Raw genomic sequence first — 12,323 nt, 5'->3', positions numbered from 1 at the left:
AAGCCTTTGTCATTTCCTTCAATGTTTAAGTGAAAATAACATATAAGAAACCCTTGCTGACAGGCCTAGAATTTGTCTTCTATTATTTATTGTGATATTTCTCTCCTCCTACCACTACACTCTAACAAGTCAAATACCAGTTGAAGGAATGTTTACGACCTTGTAATTCACGGCAGTGTCTGTTTTGACTATATTTAATGGCCAGCACTTACTCCAAATGAGTTAAAGCATGTTATTGTGTAAGCATTTATTTTCACTACTTTACTGTCTTCGTAAAATATTTTTCCATTTCTCCCCTGCTTTTCTGCATTTTTGGAAATTTAAATCACAGAATGGAACAAGTTAATAAATGGTATTAGCACTGTGCCAGCTGGCTTGATAAGTGTAGGACATTACCACTACACTTACAGACACATAAACAGACGCACACATATCAACTCCCACGTCCGATTTTTTTTCTCATCTTCATCTCTTTATGAGACTCTCCCCTTGTAGTTCATGTCTATTTATTTGTTCTCTCTCCTTAGAATCATATTAACTATTATCTCATTGCTCAAGTCAGAAAGTTGGCTAGTTACTCAATTACTCCCTAACTTTATACATCCATCCATCCATACATACATACATACCCATTTGAAAAATTTAAATTTAGTTATACTGCAGAGAAGATCATCTGGGTGATAGCAAGATTTCTCCTTTTACCCTCTTTAATAGTTATCTAGATGATATCCATGAAAAATTTTCACTTATAGATGAATTGTGTATGCTTTTGTTTTTCTTTAATTCCTAGCATTTTTCATAATTAGGTCACTGTGGTGCTTTGAGGGAAAATGATTCCCATAGGCTTATATTTTTGAATGGTTAGTCACCAAAGTGGAACTCTTTCATGAGGGTAGAATGATTAGGAGGTGAGGCCTTATTGAACTAGGTATGGGTTTGTTGAAGGAAGTATGTCATAGTGGGGTGGCCTTTGAAGTTTCAAAAACCCATGTCAGGACCAGTCTCCCTTTGCCTGCAAATCAGGATGTAATATTCAACTAGTCCTCCAGCATCATGCCTGCCATGCCTGCCACCACACTTTCTACATTGATGGCAATTGACTAAGCCTCTGAAACTGTAAACAAGCTCCAGATAAAATATTTTATCTTTTAAGAGTTGTCATGGTCATATCCTGAGTGAGTTGACTCAGATACACATGGTATATACTCATTTATAATTGGATACTAGCCCAAGATGGATGCCCTCTGAGAGTCTTCACTCAGTGGGGGATTGGGACAAATGCTGGAACTTGCTATTGGACTCCAGGTGAGAGAGGTATGGGAGAATGAAGAGACAGAAGGACCCACAAGGACACTATCAAGGTTGGTGGATCTGGACCCAGCAGGGAGGGCCGGGGCTGCACAAACTACTATACCAATGAAGGACAATGCACACAGTAAACCTAGAGCCCCTGTTCAGATCTAGCCAATGGACAGTATATTCTCCACAGTTATGTGGAAAGTGGGGAGTGACTCTATTGGTCCATATTTGACCACTTCCTCTTGGTGGGGAAGCTTGGTGGCACTCAGAGGAAGGGGAAACAGACTATCATGATGAGACCTGATAGGCTATGATCATATGGTGGGGGAGGGGGTACCCTTCTTTCACAGGCCTAGGGGAGGAGAATAGGGTGAAAGAGGGAGGGAGAGGGAAATGGGAAGATACAAGTGAGGGGGAAACAATTGAGATGTAATCTGAATAAATTATTTAAATAAAAAAGGGGGAAAGAGATGCCATGGTCATGTTGTGTCTTCACAGCAATAAGAGGCTGACTAAGCTACCTAGTCATAATCCTGACTTGTAAAATCAGATTGCACTTAGTAATTCTATTTCTTGGATATGGAAGGAGAAAAATAAATCTGGGTATATTAATATATTGGCTCTTGACATTTTCTTCCATTGTTTTCTAATGACCCCAGAAGAAAGCCTGACCATCTATGTCAAATATAGAATAGAATTAAGTTCAGATACTAGACCTAGATTTTTTTACAGACAGAATGTAAACATTCATGCAATTACTGTTCAGAAATTATCCTATCTTCTGTCAATTATCTCTTTTTTTAATTAATTCATTCATAGTACATCTCGATTGTTATCCCATCCCTTGAATCTTCCCATTATTCCCTCCCATTTTCCCCTTACTCCCCTCCCTATGACATGACTGAGGGGGACTTCCTCCCCCTGTATATGCTCATAGGGTATCAAGTCTCTTCTTGGTAGCCTGCTATCCTGAGTGCCACCAGGTCTCCCCATCGAGGCAACATGGTCAAATATGGGGCACCAGAGTTCGTGTGAAAGTCAGTCCCCACTCTCCACTTAACTGAGCAGAGTGTCCTGTCATTGGCTAGATCGGGGTAGGGGTTTGATGCTCACTGCACATATTGTCCTTGGTTGCTGCCATAAGTCAGAGAAAATGTTTTTATGAGACATTTTCAGTTGGCTAGTATAATTGCTTTTGGTTCCATGCAAACTACCACAGTAAATACAGAAGGATTCAAACAGAAAATAATCAAACTTTAAGCTAATGTAAATAATGATATAAAAAGATACCTTAAAACAGTAAGATTAATAACCAAGTAAAAATTTAAGGCATTAAAAACCTGATTATCAGAGTGAAGATAATTTTACAATTTCACTGACAGGGATAAGCTAACAAGAGATAAATAAATTGACAATGGTGCAACAATAAGTATTCAGCAATAATAAATCAACAAAAAGTTATTAAAATAATAATTTACAGAATGTTTAAAGCACAATTTCAGAAAAGAAAAAGCACACAAAGTTAGTGCATTCTAGCTCCCTGACGTTCACTTTTCAGCCTCACATAGAAATCCACCTCCCTTAACTCTCTTCCGCAGTGTGGTCCTTGCAGCTCTACTCAGTTCTTGTTGACATCATGTTTTATATCTATGAACTGGTGAAAGCACTGAATGTAGATTTGTCAGAATAGGTTCTGCCATGCTGTGGGTGAATGACCCAAAATTGTCTTGACTTATGATAACAAATGTTTGTCTCTCATATGAATGACAGTCACAATTATTCAGAATTTTTGCTAGACAAATAAACTCTACTGTCCAGTTCTGGGCCAAGAAGAAAAGTGAACGTAATATGAGGAAGAAATACTGTAAATATTTTTAAAGACCACATTACAGTAAGGACTTCCTGAGTTACCCTAAGCTGAAAGAAGAGACAACATTTGGTAAGAGTATAGATGTTTAGAATGAAAACCTAGGGGAGAAAAAGCTGGTTGGTGTGGCATATGCCTTTAATCCAACCACTCAAAAAACAGAAGCAGGCAGATCATCAAATTCAAGACCAGCCTGGTCTACAGAGTGAGTTCCAAGATAGCCAGGGCTGTACATAGAAACCCCATCTCCAGAAAAAATAAATATCTGCATGGTCTATCCTCTTCCTCCTTGCCTGAGGCACAGCAAAATTTAAGTATTCCTAATTCAAAGCACAACTCACAATAAGCAGAATGTAAAAACATGAGGTGTTAGTTTCATTTTGTTTCCTTTTATTGAAAAATTTTTTTTTCATAAAGTATATTCTTATTACAATATCTCCTCCTTATTTTCATCACAGTTTCTCTCCACCTCTCTTCCCATTTGGATCCACCCCCTTTCTGTCCCTCATTAGAAAAAAACAGGCTTCTATAGGGTAACAATAAAAATATAATAAGATAAGACAAAAATAATGTATTGGAATAGGACAAAACAAGAAAACCAAAGAAAAGGAACCCAAGAAAAGGCACAAGAAACAGATATAGATACAAAAACCCACTCTGTTCATACATTAGGGAATCCCATAAAAATACTAACCTGGATGCCTTAATATACATGTAAAGAACCATTAGAGGAAAGTGTGTATATATATAAAATATATACATATATGTATACACACACACATAGACACACACACAAATATGTGTGGGTTCATTTTCTGTTGGCCATCTATTGCTGGACATGCAGCCTACCCTTTAGAGCAGTTTGTTTCCTTTGAGACTGCCTTGAAGAAAAATAAATTTTCATTTGCAAATTCTTATCAATTATAGATTGCTTCTGGGTAAGGGATGAAGGCACATGCCCACTTCTCCTTTCAGCTCTAGGGCCACATCTGATGCATATCCCTGCATACTCTGCCTCTACAGCCTCTTGATTTAGAGGGTCTTGTTTGACTACTTATTTCAGATGTTTCTTTGGACAGAGGAACCTTCAACTTTGGAGTCGATTTCCCTAACAAAAATAAGATTAAGGGAGAGAGAAAATCAAAGTCTCAAAGAGCAATGGCAGAACAAAGAGAATGATCCTGGGGGGAAAGGCCCTTAATAGCCTGCATTGAAAAGATCTCAGGATCTGTGCAGTCTGTGGTAACACTCTTTTTTGTTTGTTTGTGTGTTTGTTTCTCAAGAATTTGCTCTTCTCTGTTTTCTCTTTTTAAAATATATTTTATTAATTTATTCATATTACATTTCAATTCTTATCCCATCCCTAGATACAAGACATGGGAGAATGTGGTAACACTCTTGCTCTTGTTGGAAAAGCTTGCTTGCTTGCACATCCTGCAGCCAACATGATATAGTTGCCGAATTTTGAAGCAATGGAGTTTTCTAATACTTCAAATGGAGAACAAGCACATAGAGGTTTTCTCTCTTGAGGAAAGATGGTATGCATTATAGTGTCTAAATAATCAGGAATTATCATGCTTAAATTCCTTTGAGGGATACTAATAAATCATAATATATAACATATTAAAAGATGTGAATTATCAAATTAATAGACAAAGCAAGCACTTGAATCAGGGAGTTTTCTGTTATATTAGCATGTTTCTTTTTATTTGTATTCTCTTACGTGTAGCTTTTACTTGTAACATGGTTTCCTACAACAACACAAGTCTCATGACTTCTTTGGCTGCTACAAAATTTTCTTGAAAACACTTTCACAATCTATTAAAATTTAAAAATTGAGACAATTCTATATTCAGTCCTGATCATGTAAGATGTAAATACAGTTTTGTGGAAGCAGAGAAGTGAAAACTGTCTTCATGAGTTTAAAAGGAGAAAGCATTTGCGGGCAGAGAAAGAATTCGTTACCACCGTAATCCACTATCAAAGGTGACCATTCATCCTTGGTAATCAGATCAATTTGTGCTGAGAACTTCACTCCATATGTGTGAATTGGAAGTGATTTTATTAGTGTTCTACTACATCAAGTTTGATAAAAACCCCCAATCCATTTCGGTTAAGTTTCTATTGATCCACTTAAGAGATCAATTTGGACTTGTTCGATTCTTTTGTCAAGAGATTTCATCTGGCTTGAGTTTAACGTTATGAAATAAATGTGATTTACAAAAGTAAGGGGGGGGGATGAGAAAGAGTTCAGATGAGTGTTGGCAATTGTTTGAATGCAAGTGTTTGCATGAGATCATTTGGAGAGGCAGTACCGTTTTGAAGTAGGATGGGGAAGCAGGGCAACATTGTCGGAGCACACCTTTCAGAGCAATTCCTTATCACGTGTTTCCTAGCTTCAGCAGTGAGCATGCTTCTGGTGTTATTTGACTTTTGGGTAGTCAAAACACAGCTTAACTTTTATCTTAACTATTTCCTATGTACACTTATGTGTGTAGCAAGATCTTTCTCTCATTCGTACTTTGCAGTTTTCTATTACTTTCTGTTTTCAGATAGTTTTTTTTTTTTAGGAGACAAAGATTGGGTTTGAAAATCCCAGGTGAACCTGGGAAGTTACTGGCGCCATACCTGCAAATCGTTCATTCTTCCTTCTTGCCCTCTTCTGGAACAGTTTCAGAAAGGGTCTTAGAAAGAGGACCTCCCAGAAACATATCTCCTTCTCCTGAAATTCTATTTTTCTGTTGACAGTATAAAGATCCTTTACCCACCCCACCCCCTAGAAGACAGCCTTTGAGACTGGCATTCTTCCTGGTGAAGAAAAACAGAGTCTAGGTTGGTAGCCAAGCAACATTTGCCTAGTATATCATCGAAGTTCAGATGAAAGCGAAGCTCCATGGATTGAAAGTAATTGAAGGACAGCCTGCTGCTTAAGGACATTGTGTCTTCCAGGTTTTAGCAGAAGAGCCACTATGATTCTGCAGGAATCAAAGAGAGCTTCGGCGTGAAATTAGACTATGGTAAGTGTGAGGTCACTGTGAAAGTCAAGGTCTGGAACGAGGTCCTGAGATCAGAGAATTGATTATAAAAAAATTTCATGCAAGTTTAGGTGTTATCCTGTGCAGGGAGAACTCCACGCAGGTATAGACCCCGATGGAGGAACACATACCTGGATGCAGGCATATCACAAGCATTTGATTACCCTGGGAAGCAGGACAAAGATAGTGGGGACAAGGAGACTTTAGTCAAGGACTCAATAAGAAGTCCCATTTCACCATTATTTTATGTTAATTATTGCTGAATATTAAAAGTTAATTGAAAGACTTGTATTTCTCTTGTTTGTCTGTTTATTAGGAAAAAAAAATCAACAGGCTGTGTCTACTTACAGAAGGAGCTGGCCAATATTGTTTTTGTTTTGTTTTGTTTTGTTTTTTGGTTTTGTTTTGTTTTGTCAAACTTTATTTCTTCTGCAGAGGCACTTTCAACTTAAACAATTGAACAGGTTTCATGCTTTAAAACATCTTGATCGTACAAATGGCCGTATTGACATTTATTTTAGCAAATCCTGTTTTCATGGCTTCATCTCCAGAAGCTAGATAGCCTCTTGCTTCCCCAGAGACCACGCTATGGGAGGAACGTGACAAAGTACAACACACTAACGCACTGCATCCTTACAATGCAAGAATACTCATTGTTATTGAACTTTACCTAGAAAGTCCAAGGACCTGTGAGGGAAGGCAGCAGTGACAACCTCTGGCATTAGAGAGGCTCTAGCCTTATCTGGCTTCACTAAAATATTTTGTTGCCTCGTGTTATATTCAACTATCCTCACGCCAACTTTGTAATGATTGAAATGCTTACGGAAGAGATTAGATTAAGCATTCTGCTTAGATTTATTCTTGTAACCAGAAAGACAGTGTAAAAAAATAGAGAAATAATGTGTTTTTTCCCCTCAAAGATGAGTAACAATAGTGGACAAAGATAGCAATCATGGGTTATGCATTCACATATCAAAACTTAGATATTTTAAAACTGGACCACATTACAAGCCAACATCTACAATAAAGTTTGCAATTTAAAAATCAAAGTCTTCTGGGGTCTTAATAGAAATGGGAAAGCCTAGTTTTCTGTTCCGTCTAGGACCTGCTTTGCTTTCCATTTTCGGGGGACTCCTAAGACTGCCTGAACAAATTACAAGCATATTTAGCTGTGTTTGTTGATTTTTTGCTCTTTCTTGCTTATGACAGGTAATGTAGTAAGCTGCTGATGTCGTTGATTAATGGTCATAGGAAACACTTGGGAGCATAATCAATCTTCAGAACAATTTATTGTTTGTGCACTTTACTGCCAATGCTGCAAGAAAGATTTTTTTCATACATTTGAAATCACAAGAAAATTGCCTTTCTTTCTGAGTGGTGGGGTGTCCCTTCTCTGAATCCCTGGAAGAAGGCAGTGGGAGTGAGTTACTGCCAGCCTTCCAGTGAGCTGCTGCAGGCTGTAGAATCCACAGTCTAGGAGGTTAGTGCTCATTCTACCATCCTCTTTCTTAGAAGGGCCAGAAACAAGGTGTGTTTGGCCAAATGAAAGTGGAGGAAATGTCTTAAACACAGCACCAATTTGTAGGGTGCAGTTATTGAAGAGAGCTGGCTGAGAGTGAGAGCGTGATAACGATGTACAGCCCACTGTCTTGTCTGCCCAAAATGACTACATTAAAGTTCTACTTGATTTCTCCTGATTCTCATTGCTAAAAAAAAAAAAAAAAAAAAAAAAAAAAAAAAAACTCCAAGCAGATGGAAGAGTTGGGGCATGGAAGGACAGAGGAGAGGGGCTGTCAGGAGCTCCACAAGGAGTCTATAGAGGCTGACGGATCTGGACCCAGGGGCCTGCACAAACTGATGCACCAATCAAGGACACTGCAAGCAGAGAACCTAGAACTCTTGTTCACATGTAGCCAATGGACAGCTCATTCTCCATGTGGGGAAAGAGTGGGTAGAGGAGGGACTGCCTCTGACAGGAACTCTGCTGTTGGTGATATGATCAACGCCCCTTGGCAGAGAGACCCTGTGAAAAAACAGAGGAGGGGGTTTCAGGTGAGACCTGAGAGGCTGTGGTCAGACAACTGGGGAGAAGGACCTCACCTGTCAGAGGGTCTAGGGTTGGGGAATAGGGCAGAAGAGGAAGGGAGGGCAGGAACAGGAAGATATGACTGAGGGGATTACACTTGGGATGTGAATAAAGTATAATAAAATAAAATTTACTGACTTTCACATGAACTCTGGTGCCCCATATTTGACCATGTCCCCTGGATGGGGAGGCCTGGTGGCACTCAGAGGAAGGATAGCAGGCTACCAAGAAGAGACTTGATACCCTATGAGCATATACAGGGGGAGGAGGTCCCCCTTAGTCACAGTCATAGGGGAGGGGAGTAAGGGGAAAATGGGAACGAGGGAGGAATGGGAAGATACAAGGGATGGGATAACAATTTAGATTTAATATGAATAAATTAATAAAATATATTAAAATAAAATAAAATAAGATTTAAAAGAAAAGAATTTTAAAAAAGAAGTGATGTTATTCTGTACTGCACATCAGCTTGTACACATCCTTGGATTATTTATCAAGTAACCAGGCTAATCTTCTCTGTCTAGGGAAGTGGATCTCATTCAATGTGTGGGTTGCAGTCCCCATAAGGGTCACATATCAGATGCCCTACATATCAGACACTATGACTCATAACAGTAGCAAAATAACAGTTACGAGGTCACAATGAAATAATGCTCTGATTGTGGGTCACCACAAAATGAGGAACTGTGTTAAAGGGTCACAGCTTAGTAAGGTTGCGAAGCACTGGTTTAGGGGGAGAAGACTGACAGGTGCATGGCCGTAATGTCAGTGTCGGCAGGATCCAAGCATTTGGCTGCTTTGTCGACAGGACAAGAACAAGGAGAGAAGGCAGAAGGGGCACTATGTGTTCCCTCAAGCTAAAGAAGCAGGCAATTTAGGGGGCTTTGTGAGGTCTTTCTCTTAGGTCTATGCCATATGGATTTTCTCAGTGTTCATTCCAACCAGCTGCTATAGAGAATAAGAGAAGCCAACTTGGGTGGGCCGTGTCTGATTCTTCTGCCATCTTGAGAGCATCCATCTCACTGAACTGACAAACGGCCGTAGGTGAGACTAAAGGATGATAAAAACCATAGGGAAATATAACCCACAAGAAAGGATATTCACAGAGATTCTGACATTCACTGTAAAGAAACGAACACATGATGACCAGGATTCTGACCAATCAGCTCACGTGGTCGTGGAATAAAACCCATGAGCCAGTCAGAGGTTACAGAAAGGAAGTACAAATCCTAAATGTTGTTGTGCCCACTCTTAGAGGAAAGGGAGTGAGTCACTGTATCTCACACATTAATTTACATATAAAATTCACACATTAATTCACATATTTACAGTTTTGAAAATTTGTTTTTAAATCAATAAATAACATTTATTTATGTTTATTGGCTATAGTGAAATACTTTGATTTATGTCTATGTCTTATGAAGAAAAAAGGCGTAAAGGCCAAATAACACAATTACACCTGAACAATCTATCAGTTGTTTATTTATTAGTTTGTTTGTAAATGATAAAACTGTACTCTCCTAACACTTTGAAATGTATGCTATATTATAGTAATTGTGTAGTAATTATGCAGGACATTCAACCACTAATACTTATCCTTGTATGATAGTTTAGATTTAATGCTTTTAGGTCAAATTTCTTCTTTCTCTAACCCATCCCAATGCCAGCCTTTGGCAGCCTTCTACTCTATAGCCTTGAGATCAACATTGCAGATTTGTGCTTGAGTGAGATCACCTGACATTTTCCTTCTTGTTTTACTTATTTTTCTTTGAACAAAATTCCCTAGGCCTATCTATGGCTTCTCATATGATTCAATTTCTTTCTCCTTTAATGCCAAATAGAGTACACAGAGGTTCACTGAGTACACAAACAATGTTTTTGTGTCTGTCCATCTATCTGTGGCCACTTAGGTCACTTCCATACCTTAGTTATTGGAGGAAAAAACACTGGAGTATAGCTATTTCTTATAGACCTATTTGAACTTCTTTGAATATATCCCCAGGTGTGGGTGTGATGACAATTGTAAGATTCTTTTTAAAGTTGCTTATACCACAAATTCTCTTCTGTTTCTCCTGCTTGGTGTCTCTTCCCTCACACCCTTCTCAGACACATTCTTGTGCATTTACAGCTTTCATCGTAGATTTTAGAAAAACCCTGAGATCCTCCAAATAGTACATTAAATTCTTTTAATATTTTTTGATAAAAATCTATCACACTGCTACATATACTATCAGTGGCTTAATAAATATTTTCTAAGGGTGAAAGAAGATTATGAGAGACATAAATAGATTTGTTTGCTGTTTTACAATATGACATGGGCATTGTACTCATGGACTCAGAGGAGCTAAGGCTGTTCTGTAGTTAACTTTTTGTTTCAAAGAAGCAGTACACTCTGAAATGATGATAAACAATATAGTTATTGAAAATATATAACCTATAAGCACAATTACTTTTTACTGTTATCAGACCTTGTTGTATATAGTCGTACAACTGTGTTATTTGCAGCCACCAGTGCAAGGGGTGAGTTTGCTTCTGCATTACTAGTCTCAAGGGATGTGTTGTGACACCTGTTGTCATGTCTACCATGACATTGAGTGATAGGGATTCCAGCTCCATTGTAATACAATGGGAGCACAATATTATTTGTGGTCTGTCATTGACCAAATATTGTCACATAGTATGTGACTATGACTAATACTTAGCAGTCAAAGAGAACTTAAGTTTAAAAATTGAACCCAGAAAGTAGGGAAGAATGTATGGATGGATATTGGTATGGTTCACCCGCACAGGGTGGTCTATTGAGTTTTTGAACCCAGTGCATAAACCAAGGGTATCATGAAGCTAAAATGAAGGCACAATTCTGCAAGCCCCTGGGATGCAAATGGTTTGAAAAATACATTTGAGCTGGGAGTGGTGGCGCACACCTTTAATTCCAGCACTCAGGATGCAGAGGCAGGCAGATCGCTTTGAGTTTGAGGCCAGCCTGGTCTACAAAGCAAGTCCAGGACAGCCAAGGCTAATGCAGAGAGACTCTGTCTCAAAACACCAAAAAGTAACAAATAAACAAAACAAAACAAAACAAAAAACAAAAAACAAAAAAAAAAAAAAGAAAGAAAGAAAAATACATTTGCTGTTGGAAATGGACTCATGGGATGGATGAGTTCATTTCCTCAATATTCATTTTGTTACGGCTATCATAATTAATTTCTCCATGTGACCAGCTCTTACCTTCATATAAAGAGACGTCTTTCTGTCCTTACTGTGGGTATAGATGGTGTTATCAAATTTAATTAAAATTAAAGGGACCGGAAGGTTAGAGTGATAGCTCAGTGGTTAAGTGCACTTATGTTCTTGGAAAGGATTCAGATTTGGTTTCTAGAACCCGCATGGCAGCTCACAGCCATCTGGAACTCCAGTTCTAGGGGATCTGTTGTTTTCTTGTTACCTCTATGGGCACCGGGCACATATGTGGTGCACATGCATACATAGGTGCGTGCAAAACACTCATACACATAAAAGAAAATAAATAGGTATTAAGAAAGAGAGAGAGAACCAGAGTGAAAAGTTGACTCCTAAAGTTTGTTTTCACACGTTTTGTGTCTCTTCACTGTTGTCTCCATTTTCTATCTTCACTTTGTTCAAAGTCTAATTGAGCAGAAAAATGCCAAAGGGTTTCATAAAAACCCAAAGGTGGGAATGACTCCTTGTGCTGAAGTGAAAGCGTGCTTAACAGAGATCAGAGTCTGCAGGTGTTCAGTTGCTGTAAGAGCCTTGCTCAGGATATTCACCATCAGAAGACAGATAGCAGGACTTTGAAGCATCTGTTCGAGTTTAATGACAGATTCAGCACCTTGAGTACCATTTCCCAAAGAAGTTTGTATTCTGAGTGTCTTTGCATCCCACCATCAAGGGATATGACCCCCTTTGTGGGCAACTGTGCCCTTTATGTTCTACTTTAGTATAATGTCAACCTTTTCATTGTCCACCAAAGTGGCAGAGCAGAATGGTGGTGATGACATGTGACATCCTGTGACAT

The sequence above is a fragment of the Acomys russatus genome, chromosome 15 (genome assembly GCF_903995435.1).
Source record: "Acomys russatus chromosome 15, mAcoRus1.1, whole genome shotgun sequence".
NCBI classification, from domain to species: domain Eukaryota; kingdom Metazoa; phylum Chordata; class Mammalia; order Rodentia; family Muridae; genus Acomys; species Acomys russatus.
Note: the sequence above shows the minus strand (reverse complement) of the source record.